Consider the following 21,493-nt stretch of genomic DNA (forward strand, 5'->3'; position numbering starts at 1 on the left):
TTAGTTACTTTGGCTGTTATCGTAAAAGGGAAACTCACAAAAAAACAGGTGATACAGCTGCAAAGAAATGCCTAGTAAAAAACGATTTGCTAGTCAAAATTACCATTCCGACAGCTTGTCACTAGTTCTGAATGTACTATTTTTTAGTTATTTCTCTAAATGTTGATAATCAGAAATCAGAGTTGGAAAATCCAAGCTCTTCTAATAACTAGGCTTATAAAAGCAGTAAAAATGAGGAAAATGACTTGCCCCATGTCAATAGAGATGAAGGATCACTTTTGCCAGCTCCCTAATAAAAGGCTGAATTACTATTAAGTCTTTATGTAAAATTGTCTTTTTAAAAACTGCCCTGGGCGGGGCTGGCGCTGAGGCTCACTTGGTTAATCCTCTGCCTGCAGTGCCGGCATCCCATATGGGTGCTGGGTTCTAGTCCCAGTTTCTCTTCTTCCAGTCCAGCTCTCTGCTGTGGCCTGGGAAGGCAGTGGAGGATGGCCCAAGTGCTTGGGCCCCTGCACCCACATTGGAGACCAGGAGAAAACATCTGGCTCCTGGCTTTGGATCGGTGTAGCTCTGGCCATAGTGGCCATTTTGGGGGTGAACCAATGGAAGCAAGACTTTTCTCTCTCTCTGTTAAGAAAATAAACAAATAAAAATTAAAAAAATAAAAACTGCTCTGGGGGCAGGCATTTGGCACAATGTGTTCTTTTAAGATTTATTTATTTATTTAAAAGTGAAAGTTACACAGAGAGAGAAGGAGAGGCAGAGAGAGAGGTCTTCCATCTGCTGGCTCACTCTCCAATTGGCCCCAACGGCCAGAGCTGTGCCGATCCGAAGCCAGGAGCCAGGAGCTTCTTCCAGGTCTCCCACACAGGTGCAGGGGCCCAAGGCCTTGGGCCATCTTCCACTGCTTTCCCAGGCCATAGCAGAGGAGCTGGATGGGAAGTGGAGCAGCCAGGCCTTGAACCGGTGCCCATAAGGGATGCTGGCACTGCAGGCAGCGGCTTTACCCGCTACACCACAGTGCCAACCCGGCACAATGTTTAATACTTTGCTTCCAATGCCTGCATTTCATGTCAGAGTGCTTGAGTTCAAGCCCCAACTCCATTGCTGATTCGTTTCCTGTTAATGTGCACCCCGGGAGGCAACAAGACAAGGCCCACCTGGGAGACCGGGCCTGAGCTCCTGGCTTTGGCCTCACCTAGCCAGGGTGTTGCCAGCATTTTGGAAATGAACCAGTAGAAGGGACATCTCTTTCAAATAAATAAATTAAAAACTGCTCTGAGTACAAAGAACACAAAAGTGAAACACATTTAAACACAACTGTGTGTCCCATGTTTTTAATAAACAGCTGCTCTACTGAGAAGGGTGGGTGGACAGTCCCCAAAGACTGGATTAAGATTACGATTCCAGTAAACTGCAGTATCTTACAAAAGGGTTCCCCAGAGAAACAGGGACAAGAATCGTTGGGAAGCATCGGAGAGCAGAACCTAGGCAGAAAATCCTGGTGCTAAGGCCCCTCTCATGGGAAAATGAAATCCTGTCAAAATCTTGAGTACATGATTCTTTAAAAACTGACTCTCTTCCTGAAATGTACATGCCAACATTAACTAAGTTAGTACACTGGTACAAACAAGCTTCTCTTAGACTAAAACAGATTCTGGTAAACCCCTCCCAGTTACTAGCAGTAACAGAATGAGCCATCACCACAAACTGTGAACAGGGCAGTCTCCATCAGATACCAGAGAATAAAGCAGACAAAACTGCCATGTTGTTAAGGGTAACAGGGGCCAGGATGAATTCATTCAGCAAATATTTACTGGCCGTCAGGTGTGCGAGGCATTCTCTGAGACACGGTGACAGATAAGACAGATAAGGCTCCTGACCTCTGCCGGTACAAAGACAAATCCCTTCAGGACTTTGTACGTAACTATTCCCGGGCAGACTTGTCAACCCACTCTAGAAAATGCTCGGGATCTCTGATTCTTGAAGCACAAACCAGTATCTTTAGTCCTTCACTCTCTAGTTTTTTCCAAGCTTAAGGTTTTGTTTCTCAGCTAATTTGCTGGAATTAATACTTTCTGGCCAATGAACTTGCAAATTTGGAGTCTGGCAATACTGGTAAGGGCTGGGAGGAGCAGCGATATATACTCAGTGTTGGGAGGAGGCCAAACTGGGTACCACCATTTGGGCAAACAGTTATTATCTAATAAAACTGAAGATCCAGCAATGTCATTCCCAAATAAACAGCCTAGAGGAAGCCCTCATTATCTATCAGCACATGCACACGGGAACGTCTACAGTCAGCAACCAGGCATGATCCAAGTGGACAGACCGACTATGGCACGCCACATTCCTCTGACAATGAAATTGAAGTGTGTGGTTCTATGTAACGACACGGATGAAAGAAGACACAAAAGACAACATGTTGTATTATTTCACTTAGAAAAATTTTAAGGACTGACAAAGCTAAAATATGCTGGTTTGGAATGAATCCTAGGTGTAAATTCATAAAGAAAAATAAGGAAATGATCAGAAATGTCAGAAGAGTGCTTGCTACTGAGCAACGGTGTGGGTTATGATCACGAGGGACACACAGCAGGCTGCCTCTGGGCGCTGGCAATGATGTATTTCTAGGTCTACTTGATAGCTATATAGCTACTTGCTTTTTATCATTAATCCTTAAACTATATGGTCATATTTTATTTTTCTGCTATGTTTCACACATTAAAAAAAAAAAAACACAGAGGCCACTGCCTATCTAGCCTCCCAAATCTAAGAGTGAACACAATGCATTGCACAGACTCCACCTGTGAGTTCTTTCTTAAAAAGAATTCAGGAGAACTCAGTAATAAAGCGGGACCACCCAGGGATGAACACCTACAGACAGGACTTCCTATTATACTTCTTTTCTTTGAATTTAAATGTGATGCAGAAGGTCTGTACCTCAGGGAATCTCCTGTACTGACATAAATGTTTCAATCTACATACGACTCCTCACCAGAAATCATTAGTTAATACCCAAATTACTGTAAGAAAGAAATGCTTCTGAAGAAGCCCAGCTGGGACCCAAGGACTTCGGAGTTGCACTAGTTGAATGTGGCCTCTGCTGGAACCTCCGGTGACATCCCACCACATGCCAAGCACAAGCCGCAGTGAGTACAATGGCCACACGGCCCCGCACAAGCTGTACTCCGCCATCCCCGCGGCCTCATCTGCGTTCCTGGGGCTCGCCCCTTGGTGGCGGCTGTTCAGACAGAAGAGGCCCCGTGCTGCTGCGGGGCTCTGCCCTCTGTCTGGATTACTCCACCTTTAGAGGCTGCAGGGTCCTCTCCCTCACCATGGCTGGGTCTTTCCTTAATTGTCACCGTCTCTGTGAAGCCTCCCCTGACACTCTTAAAAATGTAATCCTCTCCCCTCCACAGCCACAACCCTATTCCTGCCTCATTATTTTTTTTCCCTACAGCATATACCATGTTGTATCTTTTACGACCCGTCTCCTGTAACGGGGAGAAGCAGCTCCAAGAAGGCAGATTCCTGTCTGTTTTGTTGCTGCATCCAGACAGTGTCTGGCACACGGAAGGCCAGAAACAAATATTTATTTAATAAATGATTGAATTAATCTTTTCCTGTGGATTTTTCATCCTTGAAAGTTTAGACAGTAACTCTACATGCTCAAAAGACAGACTGTTTCCCCTCTCTGTATGTCAAATTAACAGTTTATTTTACTAACAAGTTTCAGGTTTATGCTCTTATTAATATGAGTCATAGATAAGGCTTCTAAAAGCTGATACAAACATAATTACATTTTCCCTAACAAATGTGCAGTATCTGTTTTTAATAACAATGCTGTTGAGGGCACAAAGAGACAAAAACTTCCATGGACGCTGGTGCTGTGTAAACTGGCTTACCTACCACATGCACCACTCGCACTGACTGCCTGCTTCCTTTATACTTCTTGTTATTTTTAAGTTTGCAAAAAATGAGCATGCTTTATTTTTCAAGTAGAAAAAAAGCTTTTTAAAGTATGAATTATGCAAACAAAATAAAATTTCCACAAGAAAGTTCTGAATTATATTTTGACTGCCACAGAAGCAATAAAGGCCTCTGTTATGTACCCAAATGAAATATCCCAAGAGGGTGACTACAGTTAAGGAAAAATAATATATTTTACTTAAGAACTAAAAAAAGTCTTATAATAGTGCTTCCAGATTGGAAGGGAAAGCAAAATTCTACAGTGTTAGTGTTCCATATAAGAACATGGTTTTTTCTTCTAAACAAAGATTTAAAATAGGAACACTTCTCCATGGCATAACATGTGAGGCTGATATGACAGAGAGCAGTAACCAAACCCATTCAAATTCAATGATCACGACTGCGTAAAGGAAGATGATTTGCTAAACAGGAGTGCCTACAGGGTGACATGACAGAGATTTCTGAGTATAAGATAATGCTTATAATAAAAAAAAATTTTTTTTATGGCAGAATGACAGAAAGAGATAAATTCCATCAGCTGATTTACTCTCCAAATGGCTACAACAGCTGGGTATGGGCCAGGTCAAAGCCTGCAACTCCATCCTGGTCTCCCACATGGGTGCAGGGGCCCATGTACTTGGGCCATCACCACTGCTTTCCCAGGCTCATTAGCAGGAAGCTGGATCAGAAGCAGAGCGGTCAGGATTTGAACCAGCACTCTGATATGGGATGCCGGCACCAAAACAGGCGGCAGCTTAACCCACTGTGCCTCAATGCTGGCCCCCCGCACACTTATACTTCTGAGAGGATACTTAATCTAAGTGAAAATCAAAGTACACCTAGATATAAAGGTAACTTTCCAGCCGCAATTCTTACGACCTGAATCATGTACAAAGAAGAAATCTCAAAGAAAATTCTCAGGCATCTGATATTCTAGTTATATTTATTATGCTGATTTCCATTTTAAGGTCTTATTGGATGTTTTAAAAAATTCTCAGTACAAAAATTCTCAAATTCTTAAAGATAGTTCATATGTTCAGGAGACAGGTGGCTGCCCAGACTAGTTGTTAAGAAAGGAAGTCATACTCAAAGGCTTGCAGCAGACAGAGTATGTCATTAGAGAAGAGTAACAGTTTTCATTTGTAACACTTCAGGATTGCAAGTGCTCAAAGTTCTGAATAGGATCCAGGTTTAAAAGGGGAAAGGCATGGAGCATAAGAATTAAAAATATACTAAACCTCACAATAAGAATAAAGGACACTAAAAACTGCAGAATAAATAATGAAAACAACTGGTCATTGAAACACATGGCCCATTGGCCAAATTTATATGTAACAGTTTTAATTGATTATCAAGGCAAAGGCATATTTTAAAAATGCTTCCTTTGGCTAAGAATGCTCCAAGGAACTCTTCCATAAATATCAGCGAAGTCTGAATCATGCTGAACTTATAAGGTAACACAAGACTTGCCTTGGATTGGAGATCCCTGAGCAGTTCCACATTTAGAGTGGAAAATATTCTGAGAGTTAAAAAGTAGTAAAAGAAAACTTAGGAGGAAAAGAGGTTAATGGCTATTGAAGCTTATGAAAAACAGCTATTGGATATGAGACAATAAAAACACAAAATATTAAAATGCAGAGTTGCCAAATTTATCAGATTCCAAAAAGAATCAACAAGCAAAGAAATTTCAGAGCCTCTTGCCCTGGTTAAAAAAAAAAAAAAAAAAAGACTGGTATTCGAAATTATGAAATATTTTCCCTCATTCTCCCTCCCTCAATAGTGACTTGTAAATACCAAAGTGTTGTGCCAAGAGGAAGAATTAAAATAATGAGATATTTAGAGCGTAATCAAACTCCTGAAGAAAAAAGAAAGCCAGAAGGGATATTAATGAGGTTGTTTACTAGAATTCTATAGGTAATGGCCAAAAGATGCAAACAATTTTTTTTTTTAAGATTTATTTTATTTATTTGAAAGAGTTACATAGAGAGGTACACCCAGAGAGAGAGAGGTGTCTTCCGTCCCACTGGTTCACTCCCCAAATGACTGCAACGGCCAGAGTTAAGCTGATCTGAAGCCAGGAACTTCTTCCAGGTCTCCCACATGGATGCAGGGGCCTAAGGACTTGGGCCATCTTCTACTGCTTTTTCAGGCCATAGCAGAGAGCTGGATCAGAAGTGGAGCAGCCAGGACTTGAACTGGTGCCCATATGGGATACTGGCACTGCAGGCTGGGGCTTTAACCCGCTGCACCAAAAGCACTGGCCCCGCAAACAATATAAACATAATCATATAATGAAATAAAAATAAAACAACTAAGGGGCCAGCACTTTGGCATAGTGGATAAAGCCCGAGGCCTACAGTGCCAGCATCCCACATGGTACCAGTTCAAGTCTCGGCTGCTCCACTTCTGATCCAGCTCTCTGCTATGGCCTGGGAAAGCAGTGGAAGATGGACCAAGTCCTTGGGCCCCCACACCCACGTGGGAGACCTGGAGAAAGCTCCTGGTTCCTGGCTTTGGATCTGCGCAGCTCCAGCCATTGCAGCCATCTGGAGAGTGAACCAGCAGTTGAAAGATGTCTCTCTCTCTCTGCCTCTCTGTAACTCTGCCTTTCAAATAAATAAATAAATCCTTAAAAAAATAAAATAATAAAATCTAAAATGGAAGACCTAGATCTGTATGTACCAACATACATAGGGTCTAGGACATAAGAATAAATGAAAACTGTGACTATTAGTGAATTTATAAAAACTGAAACATAAAAACTCTCACATCATTTGTCACGCAACAGTTAAGCACATAAAGGAATATATCTGTTTATCCGCATATACATCTACAATGCACTGGACTAGGACACACACTAAATCGCAGCACAGGTTTTCTGTGTGGAGCAAGGGTGGGAAACACAAGTGAGAAAGTGAATGAAGAGGATTTCAGCTGACAGGGTCATCCTGTCTTTCTCTTTTGAAGCCTTTCCAATCTGTGAATTCAGGAAAAATGGTCAATTTAAGAAGCTTGAAAAACAACAATAACAATGGAGTAATATTTTAAATAGACAACAATGTAGTCTGAATCAAGCCAATGAGAATTCAGTTCAGATTTTCTCACTAGTGAAAATCCAGGTTGGCAAAGTATTTTTCTTATAGTTGATGGATATTGCACAGCACTGGGGTCACTTAAGCAGAGAGAGATGAGATGACTTCAGTAAGAAAGTACGTTTGAAATAAAAATAATACTGACAATAACACAGTGTCCTTAGAGCACCTTCTCATACCTCCCCCCTTTCTTTCTTTTTTTTTAAGATATTTATTTACTTGAAAGTCAGAGTTATACAGAGAGAGGCAGAGAGAGAGAGAGGGAGAGAGGAAGAGAGGAAGAGAGAAGAAGAGAGAGAGAGAGAGAGAGAGAGATCTTCCATCCGCTGGTTCACTCCCCAGCTGGCCACACTGGCCGGAGCTAGATCAGAAGTGGAGCAGCTGGGTCTCAAACCAGCACCCATATGGATGCTGGCGCTTCAGGCCAGGGTATTAACCCGCTGCGCCACATGGCCCCCTCTCCCCTTTCTAACCAAGAAGCTGGTTCTCCTTTGTCTCAACTACATTTATTTCTAAGAACAAATCCCTCCTTTTAAAATCACCTCAAATATTAATATCTGCAAACACTTGAGATTTCTTTTTTCTCTCTCTCCTTGAAATGGTGTGAGCTTTTTCTCCTCTCTCCAATATAGTTTAATTTCCTCTCCTTCCTTTACTTTTTCCGTTCCCAACCTCATTTTTTCCCCTCATTCTCCTTCTGACCACTGGCTACTTTTAACTGCCAGCAAGTTTCTGACACATTTATACTTTTTTCTTAATGGAAAAAATACTTCCAATAAACAAAACAAAGCCCCACTCCTTCTAGCCCAAAGGTCAAATAGAGGGGAAAACTTAAAAAGTAAAAAATACTAACCATATTTTGCTGCTTCTCATTTTGGCACTATGGCTAGGAATACAGTTCTAATTACCAAAAACAAAATCCAATTGACTTGGACAGTTTATCATCTTTACGGCACAAAGCTTACCCAGGATCCTCTGTTTCACAAAGCCCTTTGGTTAAGAACCACAGGCACTGAGAAAAGAGCTGAAGTTGAGTACCGCAGGCTAATGGACACCGTAATGTCAACATTCACAGAAGAGACACAGGCTGTGCACTCCCAGCCCATCCTCCTGGTCTCTTTTAGAGGACCTGTAAGGCCCTTCTGAGGTCAACGCTTTAGGCTTTAGGCTACACAACCACTCCCTCAAGAGCAGCACTGTTTCCATGCTTCACAGTCTTCAAGGGACTCTGACATTCATGATCTTATTTGGGATTTCAACAGCTCTGTGAGGCATGCAGAGCAAGTATTTCACAAATAAGGAAACAGCTCAGAGGTTCCTATTTGTCATGGTCACATGGTGATTAAGGGGCTTGAGTTCAGAACTCAAGTCTTTCAACTCCTAATCTAATACTTTGTAATTCCTTTGATTCAGTGCTTCTTAGATCAAACATGGTCTTTTACTCAACATGTAGGATTGGAAAAATATCTTGGAGAAAATATATTTTTATAACCTAACCTTCAATTCTGATTTCATTTTCAACTCTGTAGAAAAGTTTACTCTTATGTTCTAATGACTTCTGAGCAACATGATTAGTGAAGACGCAGCAAATCACTGATGGATTCATGCCTCCTTCTCCATCGCTGGAAACAGGGAACAAAATCCTATGTCCTAATTCTTTCAGAAAGACTTCTCATGCTTTGGCACCTAATCATCATCATTACTTTAAAAAAAAAAAAAAAAAAAACAAACTACAAGTCAAATTAATACTCTAGAGAATTTTCTGAGTTTCTAAAAACTCAACATCTTTCCCCATAGAGATCTTTCCTTTGCCAACAAGTTACAGAATTCAAAAGCACAATTTCCACCATTCCTTAATTATATTCATTAGGAATGTCTAACATGACTAAAATATTGTTACAATCTTCACCCCAACTGCTCAAGCCAAAAACCCTACCTTTTCATATCCCACCAGCACATCCTGTAAGCTGTCACATATTCCATATTATCTTGTACCTGTCCAAGCTGCAATATTCTCTCACCTGAACAGTGTTAACTGGTTCTTAATTGATCTCCCATATTCTTTTATAGCCCAATCTATTATCCACATAGCAGTAACATTGAGCTTTTAAAACGTAAATCAGGTAATTGTACCCAGAGCATCCTGTATTGCGCCTGGCATTTCTTTATAGAAGGTCCATCATAAATGTTTAATGAATAAAGGAATTAATAAAAATAATTCTAGGAATATAAAATGACTTAATGCTACCCAAATGATTGGGTTTCACAGATCAGGAAACTGAATCCCAAAGCAGCCTGGCAGCTTACCCAATTTGATATATTATGAACAGAAAGCAGCAGTTGGGCTGACACATCAGAATCCAGGCTATCACACTCTCTCTCCTCAGTTATGTTGGGAAAAGGAGATGTTAGGCTCAAGACATTCAATGTGGATAAATGAAAAACAATACACTGGGTTAAAAAAACAAGGGGCTGGTGCTGTGGCGTAGCAGGTAAAGCTGCTGTCTGCAGTACTGGCATCCCATATGGGCACTGGTTCAAGTCCCAGATGCTCCCCTTCTGATCCAGTTCTCTGCTATGGCCCGAGAAAGCAGTACAAGATGGCCCAAGTCCTTGGGCCCCTGCACCCACATGGGAAGATCTGGAGAAAGCTCCTGGCTTCAGATCAGCGCAACTCCAGCCATTGTGGCCATTAGGGGAGTGAACCAGCAGATGAAAGACCTCTCTCCCTCCTTCCCTCACTCCCTCCCTCCCTCCCTCTCTGCCTCTCCTCTCTGTGTGTGTAACTCTTTCAAATAAATAAATAAATCTTAAAAAAAAACCCAAAAAACTATAATCAGACTCTAATTAGACACTGGGTTCAATGGCAATAAATTGAAACAGGCAAGAAAGACATGGGGGAGGCACTACAGTTACCCTTAAAGTCCAAATGGACCAACCAAATTCCCACCATTATCAAACAGGACATCAGAAGCAAATCAGAAAACACAAAGAGTACTGACATCTCCCAACCCAGCATTCCAGTCCTATCTAATACAACTGTTGGTATTAAGTCAACTACTGAGCTACCTAATTCCACTGGTCAGTCTACATCCACAACAAATTAAAGTGGCTACACAAACTGGACCCCTCCCTAAGGATACAGGGTTACTCAGATAAATTTGCAATGCTATTTGTTCATAGTCCTTATAACCTTTGAATTCCAGTGCTAAAGTTCTATGCCCCTTTGAAAATATACTGCTTAGAATAGCACAGATGTTAATTTGACTCAAATGCTCAAGATGTGAAAAGGCTTCTTTATTTCCTGAAACCTCATTCCTTTAAAACAAATATTCATCCTATCATCCTAATCAAATGATTATCAAATATTTAGAGAACCCATTTTGAGACAAGCCTATGAATCATTTAAATTTAGAAGAAAAATTTTCCCCATCAATACTAGTAGAGTCTCAGGTAAAGATAGGTTTAATCCTAAATCTAACACTAGTAATTGTGTTTCTACTGCTTGAGCTCTAAAGCCAATCAACCATAAAAAATCCTCACTGAATGTGGTTTGAATGTCCAGTTCCATGCTGAACTGCCATCCTCCCATTACCAATTTCCTTCCTCGGTCTGAGTAGAACAGCCAGGAAAAGACTCAACTCATAGTTAAAAGAACTGCTCATATTTTCAAGAACTGGGAGCTTCTCTGCAGTTTTTATCATTTCCTCTTTTACTTATAGATTTTGCCTTTAAAATAGAAAGCCATTAGAAATCACAAAGACTCCGTCTGTTCAGCTCTGGATATCAGATGGAACAAAAACATAGAAAAACTGATTTAAAAAATCTAGAATAGTCAGGTAGGTATTCAAATCAAAAGGGAAGCTGTGGACTCTAGACAGAAAATTACTTCAAAAAATACTTAAGGAACTCATAAATAAATTCACTTCTCAGGGATCAGGTTCCTCAAAACTACAAATGTGGGGAAGAGTTAGCATTGCCCCTACTTTATCATTATTGCCTGGAGTAACTTGAAAAACTGTCCTGCGAAGGTCAACATTTTCTTAGGTCATCCAAAATCAATTCCTCACAATGAGAAACAGTCATCAGTTAAACTGACGGCTAGCAGAACAGAACAAGTCAAGATATTCATAAGACATTGCTGTCCTCGGGGCCTGAACTCCAGCGCAGGCATTGCAGATGCTTCCAAGATCTGAATTATCTTTACATTGATGGCAACTGGACTAGGGTCCCTTTCCAGTGCTAAAGTTCTACACCCCTTTGAAAATATAAAACTGAATCTGCCTCTCTTCATTTGTGCTTTCTAAAATTAAAAGCAATACATATACAACATAATTTAAAAGTTACTGGAGGCTCTAAAAGTTTTGTTCTAGACTCCCAAACTCCTCTCTAAATTAGCCTAAAGACAGGATTGCTTTTTAAAATTAATTAATTGGGGCCAATGCTGTGGCATACCAGGTATACCTGCAAGCTTGCAAGCTGCCATATGCAAGGCCAGGATAACAAATGGGTGCCAGTTAAGATCCAGCTGCTCCACTTTGGATCTGGATTCCTGCTAATGCACCTGGGGAAGCAGCAGAAAATGGTCCAAGTGCTTGGGCCCCTGCACTCACATGGGAGACCCAGAAGCAGCTCCTGGCTCCTGACTTCAGCCTGGCCCAGCTCAGGCTGCTATGGCCATTTGGGGAGGGAACCAGCAAACGGAAGATCTCTCTAACGATGCCTTTCAAATAAATAAATCTTAAAAAAAATATCATGGGCCAGCACTGAAGCACAGTAGGTTAATCCTCTACCTGCAGTGCCAGCATCCCATATGGGTACCAGTTCAAGTCCTGGCTGCTCCTCTGCCAAACCAGCTCTCTGCTATGGCCTGGGAGAGCAGTAGAATATGCCCCAAGTGCTTGGGCCCCTGCACCCACATGCCAGACCTGGAAGAAGCTCCTGGCTTCAGATTGGTCCAGCTCCAGCCATTGCGGCCATTTGGGGAGAGACCCAGAGGAAAGAAGACCTTTCTGTCTCTCCCTCTCTGTAATTCTGCCTCTCAAATAATAAAACCTTAAAAAAATTAATTTTTTGGTATCCTCAAAAACAAAAAACACCTGTACCAGTGAATAATATATTCCTTGTAGACACACCTATTCCTCTTTCTAATAAGGGCAGAGTTCCATTGTACCCTGCTCTGTGGTTTCCAGGTTTTTGCTACTGCAAGCAATGTAATAAACAAGTGTATTAGAACATAAGTACAAACAGGCCCAAGGGCCAAGACATTGTTTATTTTGATAGACATTGCCAAATTGCCCTCCCAAATGTACATACATATACTTCCAATGCGATTCTCAGCTGTGCATCTATCCCTCCCACCCCTATTTATTTGAAATGCAGAGCAACAGAAGACAGGGAGACAAATCTTCCATTTGCTGATTCATGCTACAACAGCCTTGGCTGAGCCATGTAGACAGCTTGATCTGCCACATGGGTGGCAGGGGCCCAAGCATTTGGGCCATCCTCCACTGCTTTCTCAGCTGCATTAGCAGGTAGCTTGATAGGAAGTGGAGCAGCTGGGACTGGAACCCAAGCTCAGATATGGGATGCTGGTCTCACAAGCAGTGGCTTAACCTGCAGCACCACAAAGCTGATCCCATGTTTGTTTGTTTGTTTGTTTTATAAGTAAATTAGAATTATTAGGTAGGGAGTGGAAGAGGTGTGACACAAATAAAAGTGTGCAACACCAAAGCTGAACTGAATCTGGAATTTCTTTTAAAAAATCTGTTGATTACAGCATGGGCCATTTCCTCCTTCAATGACACTGGGTCCTCACAGGTGGAGAGGACAGAGTAAGTCCTGTGGCAGGACTGATGGTGGCTTCTGGGTTTTGGAATGATCTCCAAGGAGCTTTCAAGGCTAGGCCAAGGGCTCAGGATTGAGCCTTCATAGCAGATGCAGTTAGACCCAGCAAGATGGCTGTGGCTTTGAGGTGCACATCACCTGCAGGGACACGGGTGGTGTGGCACTGCAGGTGGGGCGGCCACCAGGATTAGGCAGCATAATAAGAATCTCTGGGTTGTCACTGGTCTCACAAAGGACCTTTTACTCACAGCCTTCTGGATTCTTCAGATACTAGGGCTAAGGCCTTCGATGACTGGGGGTGGGGGAGCAGAAAGGGAGACTTTGATGGTTCAAATGGTGCCTCTGGGAGTCCCACGGTCAGGACTCGCAGCGTCTGAGGTTAAGATGTGCAGGAAAATGAGGCCTGAGCATCCCCTCTCCTGACACCTTATCCATTTGGGAGGACCAGAGTCACAGATGTGAAGATACAAACCTTTAACTAAGAGAGCCAGAGATATTTAGGCAAAAACAAAACAATGAGGCCAGGAATGTCTTTTGCGAATTCAGTCAGTATACAAACTCCAACCCAAAACACAGCAGACATAATATGTGGTGCTTGTTTGTTGTTTGTGTACAAGATTCCCTGGTGCTTGTAAAAGGAGATATTGACAACAAGTAAGTTTCTGTTCAAAGAAACAGATGACAGCATTGCAAAGTCAATGCCTTCCAAGAAGGCCCAGTTCTATCTCAGATCAGAATGTGTATCTAAGAAGATACAGGGCTAAATTCCTCCACACACAGGCCACTTTCACCTAGAAATGGTTCTTAACACAGTGAAAGTCAATTTAGTTCCTTCAGTCACTAGCAAAGGATCTTTATCAATTCAGCTGTTTATTCCCAGGTTTAAATGGGACAGTGCATAATTCCAGAAAAAAATGTGTTAATAAAGCACACAGGAAGTAATTCTTGTTTAAAAAAACTGATATAGTGTCTGGCATGTAGCAGATACCCAATAAGTAACTGTTAAATTAATTCATGGCATCACTTTGAAAATTATCATTGTTTTTATTTTAAAGAACCATATAAACACCAGACAACTCCAGCAGTCTGAGTGTGTGTGTATGCAGAGGAGGGAACATGAATTTCCAAAAACAAAGTAAACAGACACAAAGTTCTGATTTTACTTTCCTATAACTTGCTATTGTAAATATTTATTAAGTCTTCAACCACAGCATGCCATCAAGTTTTAGAGGGAAAAACAAAAAGTAAAACCTTGAAATATGGGGAAAATGCTGATTTGGAATCAGAGAAATACGGTAATTTTATAAATGGAAATACAATTTATGCATATTCATTATGAGACTATTCCCAACACATTCTTTCCTCTCTTCACCCAAGAAAACCAACTATAGCCAACACTAAACTTTTTTTTTTTTTTTGACAGGCAGAGTTAGACAGTGAGAGAAAGACAGAGAAAGGTCTTCCTTTTGCCGTTGGTTCACCCCCAATGGCCGCTGCGGCCGGCACGCTGCAGCCAGCGCACCACGCTGATCCGAAGCCAGGAGCCAGGTGCTTCTGGTCTCCATGTGGGTGCAGGGCCCAAGCACTTGGGCCATCCTCCACTGCACTCCCGGGCCACAGCAGAGAGCTGGACTGGAAGAGGAGCAACCGGGACAGAATCTGGCACCCCAACCGGGACTAGAACCTGGGGTGCCGGCACTGCAGGCAGAGGATTAGCCTATTGAGCTGGGGCGCCAGCATAACACTAAACCAGCATAACACTAAACCTCTTAAGAAAACTGCCCCCTCCTTTATTATCAGAGATCACTGAAACACAAGCCTTATCATTTTAAGCATTCAGGGAAGCACTAAGTATCAAGTCTAATCTGACCTCACATACACTTTCTATGTATATAAAACTAACCAAGCACATGTCCGAAGCTAAAGGTCAGAAATCTCTTTCAAAATGAAGACAGTCTTCTAGCCCCTGCTTTGACTATATAATCTACTGATGGGGCCCCCAACTGTAGACACTGGGCTCAGAGCAGATAGTTCCAGCCATTCAACAGGGTATCAGATGAAAAAGGTATAGAGAGTTGAACTACATGGGATGGCAAGTCAAATATAAGGGTTACCTGGCAAGGGTCCCATTGAAGATTGCCCAAAAATTTCAGGAGGTCCTGAAATTCTATCACTAATAAAGAAACCCTTACCTGCTGCAATGTAATCTGGGCAGGCGCTTTGATTGGTTGCAACAGAAGAAAAAGTGCTCTAATGTGCTGGGAAATTCTACATAATAGAATTCAGCACCCCATTTATCAGACTGAATCACACGGATTAGTAGATAAAAACTTGTGGTTAAGGGTTTTGAATAAAAACTTTAAGCAAAAGAAAAGTATTTCAATCAGACAAAGAGGCAGGCCTCAAATGGAGATGAAATCATTACATCTCTCAATATAATCTACTGTTTCCAAAACAGAAGAATCTGTTTCTTGGACTTAAGATTGGTAGTGAGTGGCAACAGATCAAGCAGAGAAAAATAAATGACTACTTGAAACTAATCCAAAAATCAAATCCAGAGACATTCAATGTAACACTGAACTTGCTCATACTGTCAAGAACAAACTAAAGCATCGGTTGAGTTGCTATGTTACAAGGCAAATTACTGTGACATAAAAGAAAGTAATAGATCATGATTGGTTACAGACAGCTGCCAGAAAAGTTTATCCAATCAGATCATGCAATACAAATAACTTCCAAAAGTAAGCAGTTTGAAACTGATTTCCAATGTTCTTAAGACTTTCTTATTATTTATAATTAACCAACTCATTTCTACAGATATCCATGTCTAGAAACTTTGACTTTCACAACTGATGTTAATTTAACTAATTCAAAATAATATAGCTGGCAATAAAATTAATATTGTTGGGACCGGCATTGTGGCATGCTGGTTAAGCCATCAAATCCCATATAAAAGTATCAGTCTGAGTCCCAGCTACACTGCTTCCAATCCAGCTCCCTGCTCGTGTGCCTGGGGAGCAATGGATAGTGGTTCAAATTCTACAGTTCCTGCCATTCAAGCGGAAGAACTAGGTAGAGTTCCCACCTCCTGGCTTCAGCCTGGTCCCAGAATGGCCCCGCCCAGCTGCTGCAGTCATTTAGGGAGTGACTCCAGTGGATAAAGAACTTGATCTCTATCTTTCAAATAAATAAATAAATCTTAAAAGTATAAAAAAGATAATACTGTTATCCTCATTCTTTATTCTGGAATGTATTACAACAATTTTAATTCTTACCATAAAGGAAATAGAAAACATTCAAAAATAGCTTCAATAAATTTATTTTAGAACAAGCTATAGATTATCTATGGTGAAATCATTTATGATTTATTGTGAAAAAGAAAGACTGAGGTCAGTCCAGAGATTCCTACCCAGTTTGTAGACTCATCAGTTCCTTTCATTAAAAGAAAAAGATTTATTAACTCATTCGAAAGGCAGAGAGAGTGAGACAGATCCTCCATCTGCCGGTTCACTCCCCATATGGCTGCAATAGCCAGGGCTTGGCCAGGCAAAAACCTGGAGCTAGGCACCCCACCTGGGCCTCCCATATGCATGGCAGGAACCCAAGTAACTGGGTCATCATTTACTGCCTTCTCAGTCATACTAGCAGGAAAAAGAAGCTGGGTCAGAAGGCAGAGATGGAATTTGATTCCAGACACTCTGACAAGGAATGTGGATGTCCAAAGCAGTGCTCCAACCCACTGACCCACATTATCTGTCCCTCGTCAAACCCTTTCTTTAAAAAAATTTATTTATTTATTTATTTGAAAAGCTGAGTTAATGGGGTCAGAGTGCTGGCTCACTCCCCAAATGGCTGCTCCCCAAATCTGCGGGTTTACTCCCCAAATGGCCACAACAGCCAAAGCTCCGGTCTCTCTCATTTTTGCTAATTCCCATGGCTTCAGTCACATTTACAGGCTACCTATCTCTTCGATACTGCAAACCAACTTGCTGCTCTAAGACATGTCCATATGGCTATCCCGCAAACACAGATGGAAGCACTTCTTCCAGTGACCCTACCCATTCACCTCAGTGCTCAAACTACAAGTCCAGGAGTCAACCTTAACTCCCAACTCTCCCTCACCACCCCTGCCTCTACTTCCCACCTCTACTCCAATCACCACCTCCTGTGAATTTAACCTCAGAAATACATTCCAAACTCATCTGTTTCCTTTTATACCCACAACCACCAACAAGCTTAGTATGGCACACTAGTACACTGCATTATTGCTTGAACCACAAGGCTTCCATTCTTGAAAACAGAGAAATCTGTTTTCTGCTATGGCATCTTTTAACATAATGTTTCCTCTACCTAGAATGCCATTCTTCCATCTTTGTAAACGTCTACTCTAATCTCTACAAATAGAATTAAATGCTTCCTCCTCCCTCTCAATGTGTAGATCTCTAGCTATTGTAATTATTTTTCTTTTTCACTAGATATTGAGAGTCTAGAGGGCACTTACTGTGTTTTATTAACTGTGGTTAGCTGGTGTCTAGGCAGTACACAGCAAATAGTCAGTGCATAATACATGTTTGGAAAAGGAATGAGTGAAATCGAGCATTTGGCTCAGCAGTCAAGATGCCACCTGAGACACCCACATCCATGTCCAAGCACCTGTCCAAATCCTCACTCCACTTCTGATCCAGCTTCCTAGTAATGGGCACCCTGGGAGGCAGCTGGTGATGACTCTGGTATTTGGGTCCCTATTACCTACCTGGGAGATACAGATTGGGTTCTGGGTGCCAGGCCTTGGCCTGGGCCAGCCCTGGCTCTTATGGACATTTAGGGAGTAAAGCAGTGAATAGAAAATCTCTTTCAAGTAAAAGTGAAAATAAATTAAAATTTTCTAAAAAAGAAAAAGGAATGAGTAATTACATTGGAATCTGCACAAAATGGTCTCAAAGATTTGTACTTCCTTTGCTAAGGTTCCATGCTTACCAAGTGATGTTTTGATGAGTACAGCATAGTATGCTGGGCCAGCACTGTGGCCTAGCAGGTAAAGCCGCCACCTGCAGTGCCGGTATCCCATATGGACACTGGTTTGAGTCCCGGCTGCTCCACTTCCAATCCAGCTCTCTTCTATGGCCTGGGAAAGCAAAAGATGGCCCAAGTCCTTGGGCCCCTGTATCCACATGGGAGACCTGGAGGAAGCTCCTGGCTCCTGGCTTCAGATTGGTGCAGCTCTGGCCATTGCAGCCAACTAAGGAGTGAACCAGCGATGAAAGACCTCTCTCTTTCTCTCTCTGTGTGTGTGTTTCTCCTTCTCTTTCTGTATAACTCTTTCAAATAAATAAATAAATCTTAAAAAAAAAAAAAAGCACAGTATGCTTGCTAGCTGCACGATCTCAGAAAAGTTACTTTAAAACCTCCCTGTGCCTCGACTCCTCATCTGTAAAATACAGATAAGAACACTGTCCTGCATTGGGCATTTTGCCTAGTAGCTAAGATGCTGCTTGGGATGCCTGCATCTCATGTCAGAGTGCCTGGGCTTATGTCCTGGCTCTGCTACTAATTCCAGCTTCCTGCTAATGCACACCCTGGGAGGCAGCAGGTGACAGCTTAAGTCGTTGGGTCCCTGCCACCCATGTGGTGACTGAGTACTCTGCTCTCAGTTTCAGCTTGGCCCAGCCACAGCTCTTGTGGTTTCTGCAGAGTGAGCCGAAAGATGGGAGATCTCTCTCTCCTTCTTTTAAATAAATAAATAAATAAATAAAATACATCCCTCAGAAGGGCACTGTAAAGATTATATGAGTTAAATACTTATAAAACGCTTACAGTGATGCCTGTATAGTATATGCTTAGTAAGCAGGAGCTATTATTACTTCTTAAATAATACTGACAGTAGGAAGGGAATGGTTGAACAGACATGTTTTCTAGGTTATGGGAAAGACTACCTCTCAATGTACATTCATAAAATAGAATTCTGGTTTATCTGCTGGCCTCTTGTGTGTTAGGTTAGCTACTTTCCCTGAGACCAATGAAATGCGGTGACAAAGAGACTGAGTTTATGTGCAACACTGAGCAATCTTGAAGACCCCAGCAAGCTCAGAGCATCCTGAGGGCAACCATCTGAAGAGTTCGTAGCTCAGTTTAGGACACCTTGACTTGGTTCTCTTTAAAATGCAGGATTTTGGTCAAAAGTGGTATAATTTAGTTAAAAGAATGTGATGGTAGGAGGCAGGAACTTAAATTATGCCACTAATTAGCTCTGAACATGATTATGTACTTTCAATTCCCTGAGTTTAGAAAATGACTAGTCAGTTCTCAATTATCTACACTAAGGGAGGTAAAAAGTAATAATTCAAAACAGATGGTAAAACATAAATCCTTTTTTTTTTTTTTTTTTTTTGACAGGCAGATTTAGACAGTGAGAGAGAGAAACAAAAAGGTCTTCCTTTCCGTTGGTTCACCCCCCAAATGGCCGCTGCGCTGATCCAAAGCCAGGAGCCAGGTGCTTCCTCCTGGTCTCCCATGCAGGTGCAGGACCCAAGCACTTGGGCCATCCTCCCCTGCACTCCCAGGCCACAGCAGAGAGCTGGACTGGAAGAGGAGCAACCGGGACAGAATCCAGCACCCCAACTGGGACTAGAACCTGGGGTGCCGGCGCCGCAGGCGGAGGATTAGCCAAGTGAGCCGCGGCACTGGCCAAAACATAAATCCTTAACATCTGGGATGTATTATGTAACTTTTCCTACAGATTTACATTCAAAATTTTACCTTGGCTGAACTAATAATAATATTTACATAGCCTAGACATACATTAAAGATATCATGGGCTTGAATTCAAGATAAATGAGGAAGCCAACATGAGATAAACTTGATCTAACAATATGCATGAGGATAATTCACAACTGACTATTATATAATAATTTCTCTTGACCTCACAGCATCCTCTTGCAGCTCAGTCTTAGCTATAAAATTCTTCCAAATGAAAACCTCTAAATGTCACCTAGAAATAAAAGATGAGAACTCAAATTCCAAAGGTGAATTAGTCGAGGCCTGGAGTCAATTAGAGAATCATTCAGTTGAGAAGTTTGCTCCCAGACAGGGAGATGCTATTTCACCTATGGAGCCAGAGCAGGTACCAGCCTGACTACAGGCTAGCTTACTTCATATATGCAAAGCGGAGGTGCTCTTAAAAGTTATGTAACAGTCTTGGTGCCAGAGAGAACTCTACAGATCACCCTTTGTAACCCCCTTGGTTTTTTTTTCAAACTATCATTTAATGAGTGTCCCCTATGGCCCTTGAATGTCTCTCTCCTTTCTTCTTCTTCTTTTTTTTTTCATTTTCTTTGAAAGGCAGAGAAAGAGAGAAAGTTCTTCTATCTGTTGGTTCACTCTTCAAGTGCCCACGATAGTGAGGACTGGGCCAAGTCAGGAGCCCAGATGTTAATCCAGGTCTTCCGTGAGTGGCAGGAACCCATGATAGCGCTTAAGCTATCATCTGCTGCCTTCCAGTGTGAGCATTAGCAGGAAGTGAATTAGAAATGGTGGTGGGACTTGAACCAGGACTCTGATACCATTGTCAACGTCCCACAAAGTGCGTTTTTTTTTTTTTTTTTTTTTTTTCCCCCATAGGCAGAGTTAGACAGTGAGAGAGAGAGAGAGAAACAGAAAGGTCTTCCTTTTCCGTTGGTTCACCACCCAAATGGCTGCTACGGCTGGCGTGCTGTGCCGATCTGAAGCCAGGAGCTTCCTCCTGCTCTCCCATGCAGGTGCAGGGCCCAAGCACTTGGGCCATCCTCTACTGCCTTCCCGGGCCACAGCAGAGAGCTGGACTGGAAGAGGAGCAACCGGGACAGAATCCGGCGCCCCAACCGGGACTAGAACCCGGGGTGCCGGCGCCACAGGTGGAGGATTAGCCTAGTGAGCTGTGGCGCCAGCCCCACTCAGTGTCTTAACCACTGTGCAAAATGTCCATCCCAATCCCTGTGATTTTACAGAAGAAACTGAGATCCCACAAAAATCACGTCTATCAAATTATATTGTAAAATAAATATTTAAATGTTGGGAAGTTTATTAATTATATAATTAACACTTAAATAAGTAATCCTCCTCTTATATTTCATGTAAGAAGAGAAAATCTAATGTATCCAGTCTGCCTAAAATTAGGCTATATCTATGTATCTGTTTTATATTACACACTGCACAACTTCAGATGTACTGAAAATACAAATCAGTCCTCTGGGACCCATGTAACATAAATTCTATATAAGCCTTTCCACGACATCACAACATAAATGTTCCTCTGCAGTTAGTTGACGCCAGCCTGTTTGTCAGCTCGTGTATTCCACGGCGTGTTCTTCTCACACGTGTGCATACCACACTCTGAAGGCCAGCAATGTTTTCCTACTTCTACCTGCATGTCTTTCCAGATCCAGGTTAAGTTCTACTCTGCTATCCAGTCCACTCTGAATTCCTATCACACAAATTATCCCTTCCTTTGAAGTTAACAAATGTTATTTTTAAGTCACTGTTGCCAGTTAACATGGGATGCCCAGAACTGTAATTTTTTGGTATTTCCCCTGCCACAAAATCCACCT

At 42.0% G+C, this 21,493-nt stretch overlaps 1 protein-coding gene across 1 annotated transcript in view; it reads right to left on the reverse strand.

Annotated features, from left to right (window-relative positions):
• The window catches only part of SPOP (speckle type BTB/POZ protein), a 76,641-nt gene that overhangs the window by 35,204 nt on the left and 19,944 nt on the right, over positions 1–21,493 (reverse strand). The window lies entirely within an intron of this gene.

This window comes from Lepus europaeus, chromosome 18, assembly GCF_033115175.1.
Source record: "Lepus europaeus isolate LE1 chromosome 18, mLepTim1.pri, whole genome shotgun sequence".
Lineage (NCBI taxonomy): Eukaryota > Metazoa > Chordata > Mammalia > Lagomorpha > Leporidae > Lepus > Lepus europaeus.